Raw genomic sequence first — 8,482 nt, 5'->3', positions numbered from 1 at the left:
AACACGGGGCATTCATCTCAGCAGGAGGGCTGCCTGGGTAAGAGGAAGCACTGAGCCGATGGGTATAAGGCCATGGGTGAGCTACCAGGAAAGAGGGGGGGACAGTGGGGGTAGAGCACTGAGATAGTTGGGGGGAAGGATAACGAACTACTAAATTGTTTTGGCTGCATAACTCTTCATAGTCTTTCTTAATAGGGAGCCGGGGGTGGGCGCGGGGTGGGGGGGGGGGAGCAGTGGGCAGGGGAAGACACACACGTGGAAGAGCTTACTTGCACAGAGCCCACCAGTAAGCTTGTAGGTATGAATGCCATTGTTATTGTTTCAAAGCCAAAGGACATTCAGAGCCTCAAGGTTGAGGAACTGTGTTTAACCAGACATGTGACACTCACGTTCTTTCTCTTCATAACATTGTCTGACTGGATATTAACTAGTGTTACACAAACCCGACATGTTAATGGGCCTGAAAAAACGTAGAAGAATGGGCTGGAATAGGAAGAATAGGGGAGTTTCCAAGGCAGGAACAAAAACGCATGGCTCCCAGCCGCACCGCTAACTCCCTCTGACCTCCGTTGTGGAAGAGTTTGAATCTTCGCTCCCCTTTTCTCCACCTACTAACATGTTTATCTTCTGGCAACTGGTTCTCTATTTATCACAACGTGGTTCTTTTTTTTTTTTTTTTTTTCAAATTGAGATATAGTCCGCATAATAGAATATGCAACGTTATAAAGTATATAGTGCAATGGTATACTTTGATAGACAGTAATCACTGCTAATTCCAGAACATTGTCATCACCCCCCTCAAAAGAAATACCATACCCATCAGCCTTTACTCCCCATTCTCCCCTCCCCCCAGGCCCCTGGCAACAACTAATTTACCTTCTGCCCCTATGGATTTGCCTATTCTGGACATTTCATCGAAATGTGTGTCTAGTTTCTTTCACATAGCTTGTTGGCTTCAAGATTTATCCGGTTGTAGCATGTTTCAGTACTTCATTCTTTTTTCAATGTTTATTTATTTTTGAAAGAGAGCGCACACACAAGCGGGGAAGGGGCAGAGGGAGAGGGGGACAGAGGATCCAAAACCACAGAGCCTGATGTAGAGCTCGAACTCATGAACTGTGAGATGACGACCTGAGCCAAAGTCAGATGCTTAACCGACTGAGCCACCCAGGTGCTCCAATCACATTTTGTTCATCCATTCGTGAGTTATTGGACATTTGGATTATTTTGACTTTTTGGCTCTTATGAATAATGCTGCTATGAGTATTCATGTACAAGTTTTTGTGTGGTCATATGTTTTTAATTCTCTTGGGTACGTACCTAAGAGTGGAATTGCTGGGTCATGTAGTAACTCTATATTTAACCCTTTTGAGGAACTGCCAAACTGTTTTCCACAGTGACTACACCATCTTACATTCCCACCAATGTATGAAGATTCTGGTTTCCCCAAATCTTGCTACCACTTATCATTGTCTCTCTGTTCGATCATAGCCATCTTAGTGAGTGTAGAGTAGTATCTCATTGTAGCTTTGATTTCTATTTCCCTAATGACCTAAGACATTGAGCATCTTTTCATGTGCTTATTGGCCATTCATGTATTTTCTTTGGCGAAATGTCTCTTCAAATCCTTTACCCATTTAAACATTTGATTATTTGTCTTTTTCTGAGTTTTAAGAGTTCTTTATATATTCTGGATATTCTGGATACTAGACTTGTATCAGACATATGATAGTTTTGGGTTGTTTTTTTATTTTTAAATAAAGTCCAGCTTACCTATTTTTCCTTTGGTTTGTTGTGCTTTTTGTGTCATGTCTAAGAAACTGTTGCCTAAATCCAAGGTCATAAAGATTTCTCTCCTGAGAGTTTTATAGCTTGAGCTCTTCCATTTAGGTCTTTGACTCATTTTGAGTTAATATTTATATATGGTGTGAAGTGTAGGAATCCAACTCCATTATTTTGTATGGGGATATACGGTTGTCCCAGCATCATTTGAAAACACTAGTCTTCCCACAGTGAATGGTGTTGGCACCCTTGTTGAAAATCAGTGGGCCATAAATGTGAGGATTTATTCCTGGACTGTCAGTTCTGTTCCATCAGCTTACATGTCTGTTCTTATGCCAGTACCACACCGTGATTACTGTAGTTTTGAAGTAGGTTTTGAAACCAGGGCGTGTGAGTCTCCCCATTTGGTTGTTCTTTGTCAAAATCGTTTTGGAGCCCCTGGGTAGCTCAGTTGGTTAAGTGGCCGGCTCTTGATTTCAGCTCAGGTCATGACCTCACAGTTTGTGAGATGGAACCCCGTGTTGCCATCTGCACTGACAGCATGGAGCCTGCTTGGGATGCTCCCTCTCCTTCTCCCTCTGCCCCTCCCCTGCTCACACTTTTCCCCACTCACACTCGCTCATGTTTGCTCTTCTGCACGGGTGTGTATGCTCGCTGTCTCTCAAAATGAATAGATAAACTTTTTTTTTTTTTTTTAAAGATCATTTTGGGCTATTCTCGGTCCCTTGAATTGACATACAGATTTTAGAATTAGCTTGCCAATATTTGGAAAGAAGTCAGTTGGGGTTTTGATAGGGATTATACTGAAACCACAGTTCAATCTGGGGTATAGTGCCATTTTAACAATATTTTCTTCTGATCCGTGAACATGGCATATCTTTACGTTTATTTCAATCTTCTTTAATTTCTTTCAACAACGTTTTGTGGTTTTTAGTGTGATTCTTGCACTTCTTTGGTTAAATGTTTTCCTAAGTATTTTATTCTTTTGAGTACTGTTATACATGGAATTGTTTTCTTAATTTCATTTTTGGAATAGTCATTGCTGATGTATAGAAATAAAGCTAATTTTTACATATCGATCTTGTGTCCTGTAACCTTGCTGAACTCATTTATTAGTGCTAAGGTTTTTTTTCTACATTCCCAGGCATATGTCTTGTGGTCTTCTAGTTACCCAGGAAGATGTTGGAGCATTTCAAAGTCCCTATGGACATCTCATTTCTCAGCTTTTCCCTTTTAGGCTTTTTGTTTAGGCTATTTTTTGTCTTGTGATCAATTGCCTCACATAGCTGCCAGATTAAAACATTTATCTATAATTGTTTTCAAAAAAGGCCCCTTGGGAAGAGGCTATTTTAGCACTGTGCAGTTCTCAGTGAGGTCAAGGGCAAGGCTTTCAAGTGAAGTTTTTTAGGGACCCCACTAGACAGGTAAAACAATGACAGTTTGTTCTTTGGGAATGAGGCTTTAAGGAACTTCAGCTCCATTTTGTTCCCCTGGGATGTGGGCAATTTTTAAGGTTCTCATCAGGATGGAGAGCAGAGGTTGAGGACAAGTTAAAACAACAGAGCTCACTGTTCTTATAGAAATTAGTAATTTTTTCTTTAATACATGCTCTCCGGGTTGCTGCAAGCCCATTGGTTAAAATTTCCAAAGTTCTGAGAAAGTTGATTTTGACCATTTTTGCTAGTTGTTGTTGTTGTTGCTTTTACGGAAGGATGAATTTTCAGACGTCCTTCCTCTCTCATTTTCACTGATTCACCTGTAACAGGGCTTTAAAATCTCTAAAGTCTCAGGGCACCTGGGTGGCTCAGTTAACTGCCTGACTCTTGATTTCGGCTCAGGTCATGATCTTGCGGTCATGGGATCAAGCCCCATGTCAGGCTCTGCACGGGGCATGGAGCCTGCTTGGGATTCTCTCTCTCTCTCTTCCTCTGCCTCCCTTCACTCATACTCTTGTACTCTCTCTCTCAAAAAATAGAATAAAAAAATAAGAAATGAAATCTGTAAAGTCTCAATGATCACAGGCTAATTAAATACTTAATCATGGGAGATGATTAGAGGAAAGGAATAAAAATAGAAAATGTAATTCTTAGAGAAGCTCTCCCAGATGGAGAGATGAAGTTCAGCAAAGTGTTTCTATATTTAATGCTCTCAAAGTTAAGTTTAAGGTAACGGCTATTTTAAACCCCCTTTTTTCCATACAATTTAAATACAGGCTTTGGAGTCAGAACTGAGTTCAGATTCCATCTCTGCTTCTTGACTGGCTGGACAAACTGGGACAAATTATACAACCTCTCTGTACTTCAGTTTCCTCACTTGTAAAATGGGGTAATGATGTATCTATCACATAAGGTTATTGTGAGGTTTAAATGTGAAATGCTGATCACAGATGCCCCATAGCTCAATAGTATTGGTTGTGATGATTATCCTTATAATTTTGCAAAAGTACAGTGATGATTCTTGAGCAGAGTCAACCTAAAGGCAGATTTTCTTTTCTTTCTTCCTGTTTCCTTCACTTTATTTTTGCTGTAAAGAACTGAGAAGAAAATCTACTCAGCATTTTGGAATAAAAACTTGTGTCAAGCAGTGACAAAATGTTATTTATTCAACAAGCCTTCACTAAGTAACTAGTAAATAACAAGCACTCTGTCAGGCACAGGGACAAAAATGACAATAGAGTATGGTCCCTGCCCTCAGGGAGCTGGCAGTCCAGGAGATGGATAAGGAAACGGGATCATATGCCACCTAACAAAGGCTGTCATAGGAGAATACACATGGTGGGGGTATAGCTTTCACCATTTCCTCTTAGATTAATCCCTTTGTCTTTGGCCCCCAAACTGAGGAATTGGTCCTATTTTTGTCTTTAACCGGGTGTTTTAAACTGTGGAATTTTTTACATTTCTAGAGATAAAGGAAAAGCACCTAGAATTATAGAGGACACTAGAAACAGTATTTCCTACAGAGCCTGGGCTTCCTACCAGCATAGTCACTTCTAGGGTTTTCAGCCCAAAAAGTTCTTTGGCATATCTTGGCTTTGCTGTCCACGTAAAAAAAAAAAAAAAAAAAAAAAAAAAAAAAAAAAAAAATTTTTTTTTCTCTTTCTGTTCTCCACTTTATCGTCCAGAGAGCTGGGTAGTTCCCAAAGGAAGAGTGCTTTACAGAATGTAAGGGTGATTTATAGGCAAAGGCAGAAAATGATTAGTTTTAACCTTCCAGTTCCATACCCCCAAAATGAACATAAACTTTCGTGGTAGTCATTACTGGAAATGCAGATCATTTTAATTCCATTGCATTTTTCAGAATTATCAGTCGTAACCCTCTGTCAGCTGTTGAAGATTCCTATCTTTTTAAGTTGCCAGCATTAAAATATTTGTAAGTATTGCAACAATCTCATGGCTCATGAGATGATTTCTGATCTTTTTTGTTGTCATCAAAAGATTAAGTATTTTGCGTTTTGGGAAAAAGTCCTAATTTAAGTTTTAACTCGGTTATTGAAATAAGCATTATTAGCAAAGAAAAAACGTATATGGGCAAGATAGCCTGCAGAGGAAGGAATAGTATTGAAGAACACATAAGAGACATGGGACTTGCAGATGTAGGTAGAAATACCATTTATCTCAAAGTGGAAAGTGGAGTAAGGTGTATATTAAAAGAAAAAAAGACTAATCAAGAGAGGTGGATGCAATTGAGAATGAAAATGAGGATAAGAGTAAAAAGGATTGTACTGTTGAGCACCAAGGTGATTAATTTGATGATGCACATAAAATGTCTTCATTGGGAGTTTTCTGAAATTATTGTCCATAGCAAGAAAACTCTTGAGCTGACTTGACAAAGAAGCCAGAATTGAAGTAACCACATGTTGTTAAGTATCTTTTTAGGTACAGAATTTTTATCCTTGGGTTCAAATCACGCATGTTTGGGCTTTCTCCTTCAGAGACATGGGATCAACACAGGTGTCACTTACAACAGTTGAGAGCATCCTCATGATGACCCTTGAATTTGGAAACACTGTAAGTTGATTTTTCTTATGTGTATTTTCACTTAGTTGTTGATTTAGATTTGTTTTATTGTTTTCTTAAGTCAGATTTATTGAGGTATAAAATTTACTCTTTTTAAGCGTACAGTTTGATGAGTTTTGACAAACGTGTAGTTATGTAAGCACCACCACATTTGAGACGTAGACCATTTCTGTCACCCCAAAAGGCCCCTATGTGCCTTTGCAGCCAATCCCCTTTTGTCACCACCAGCCCTGGCAACCACCAACCTAATTTTTGTCCCTATAGTTTTGCCTTCTCCACAGTGTCTTATAAATGAAATCATACAAGGGGCACCTGGGTGGCTCGGGCAGTTAAGCGTCCGACTTCAGCTCAGGTCATGATCTCGCGGTTCGTGAGTTCAAGCCCTGCATCGGACTCTGTCCTGACAGCTCAGAGCCTGGAGCCTGCTTCGGATTCTGTGTCTCCCTGTCTCTCTACCCCTTCCCCATTTGCCCTCCATCTCTCTCTCTCTCTCAAAAATAAATGAACATTAAAAAAAATAAATAAATGAAATCATACAGTATGCAGTCTTCTGTGATTGGTTCCTTTCAGCATAATCCTTTTGAGATTCATCCATGTGTTTTTTTAACTTTTTTAACGTTTATTTATTTTTGAGAAACAGCATAAGCAGGAGAGGGGGAGAGAGAGAGAGAGAGAGAGAGAGAGAGAGAGAGACAGACAGACACACACAGAACCCGAAGCAGGCTCCAGGCTCTGTCAGCGCAGAGCCCAATACAGGGCATGAACCTGCGGAACATGAGATCATGGCCTGAGCCAAAGTCGGTCACTTATCTGACTGAGCCACCCAGGCACCCCAGAGACTCATCCATGTGTTTGCACATGTCAGTAGTTCATTTCCTTTTTATTGCCGAGTAGTATTGCAGTTGTGAGGATATACCAGTTTGTTTATGCGTTCATCAGTTAATGGGCATTTGAGTTGTTTCTAGCTTTTTGGCCTTTATGAATAAAGTTGCTTAAAACACTTACATGCAGGTCTTCGTATGAGCATATGTTTTCATTGGGGGAGGGGGGGAGGGGGTAAAATACCTAATGGCAGGATTGCTACATCATATGCTAAGTGTATATTTAACTGTTTAAGAAACTGCTTACCTGTTTTCTAAAGTGGATGTACCATTTTGCATTCCAGCCTGCAGTATATGAGATCTTCTATCTATCCTTTCTTCTAATGTCTTGATCTATTTTTCATAAGGTGAATGTTGGCCTTAAAATTGAGTTGGGAAGTAGTCCCCTCTCTTCAATTCTCTAGTACAGTTTGTGCAGAATTGGCATTATGTTTTCCTTAAATGTTTGCTAGAATTCACCAGTGAAGCCATGTGGGCTTGAAGCTTTCTTTGTGAGAAAGTGTTAAACTACAGATTTTATTTTTGTAATAGTGCTACTTAAATTACATACTTATTTTTTGGAGTAGTTCATGTCTTTCGGGGAATCTATTTCATCTTGAAGTTATTGACATAAAGTATTTTATAATGTTCCCTTATTATCCTTTTAGTATCTGTAGAATTGTAATGATGTCATTCCTCTCATTTTTGATATTGATAATTTGTGTCTTCTCTTGTCTTTTCTTGATAAATCTGGCCAGAAGTTTATCAGTTTTACTTATCTTCTCTAAAAAGTGCCTTTTCATTACACTGACTTCTCTATTTTTGTTTTCCTTTTTAAAAATTTCTGCTTTGATCTTCATCATTCCATTTTCTCTCCTTACTCAGTGATGAATTTCCTTTTCTTTTTCTAGTTTCTTCAAAGTGGACACTGGGGGGGGGGGGGGCGCCTGGGTGGCGCAGTCGGTTAAGCGTCCGACTTCAGCCAGGTCACGATCTCGCGGTCCGTGAGTTTGAGCCCCGCGTCGGGCTCTGCGCTGATGGCTCGGAGCCTGGAGCCTGTTTCCGATTCTGTGTCTCCCTCTCTCTGCCCCTCCCCCGTTCATGCTCTGTCTCTCTCTGTCCCAAAAATAATAAATAAACGTTAAAAAAAAAAAAAACTTAAAAAAAAAATTGGACACTGGGGAAGATGAATACTATATGAGCAACATCCCACATGTTGACATGTGTTTTCAGTTTCAGTCGGTACAAAATCGTTTTTAATATCCATTTTGACTTATTTGACCAATAGGGTTCCTTAGGAGTGTGTTGGTTAGTTTCTAAATATTTGGAGATTTTACAGATCTGTTAATTTGTTATTTAATTCCATTGTGGTCACAGAACAATATGTTGGATGACTGAAATCCTTTTAAATTTATTGAGGCTTGTTTTATAGCCAATGAATTCTGGTAATAGATGAGAATATGGTCTATTTTGATAAATATTATGTGCCCACTTGAAAAAAAATATGTAGTCTGCTGATTTGGTGTGGAGTATTCTATAAATGTCAACTAGGTCAAGTAGGTTGGTAGTATTTTTCAAGTCTGATGTATCATTACTCATTTTCTATATATTTTTTCTGTCAATTATTGAGAGAGGGATATTGAAATCTCCAACTATAATTGTGTACTTTTGTGTCTCTCTTTCCTATTCTCCTTAATATATTTGGAAGTTCTATTATCAGATACATAAATTTTTAAGTTATGTCTTTTCTATTAGTTGACATTTCTATCACAATGGAATAACCTCATTTATCCCTGGTAATATCTTCGCTTTGAAATTGACTTT

The 8,482-nt window shown here is 39.1% G+C and overlaps 1 long non-coding RNA gene across 1 annotated transcript; it reads left to right on the top strand.

Annotated features, from left to right (window-relative positions):
- Nucleotides 1-1,669: 1,669 nt before the first annotated feature.
- Nucleotides 1,670-2,861, top strand: LOC147571696 (uncharacterized). The gene is made up of 2 exons (XR_015247133.1): nt 1,670-1,973; nt 2,598-2,861. It is a non-coding gene; the product is annotated as an uncharacterized LOC147571696 (long non-coding RNA).
- The last annotated feature ends 5,621 nt before the right edge of the window (nt 2,862-8,482 follow it).

Source organism: Puma concolor, unplaced genomic scaffold (assembly GCF_028749965.1).
Source record: "Puma concolor isolate L17-30 unplaced genomic scaffold, mPumCon1.1.hap2 unalloc_scaffold_120, whole genome shotgun sequence".
Classification (NCBI taxonomy): Eukaryota; Metazoa; Chordata; class Mammalia; order Carnivora; family Felidae; genus Puma; species Puma concolor.
The sequence above is the reverse complement of the archived record's forward strand: the minus strand, read 5'-3'. Positions and strand labels throughout refer to the sequence as shown.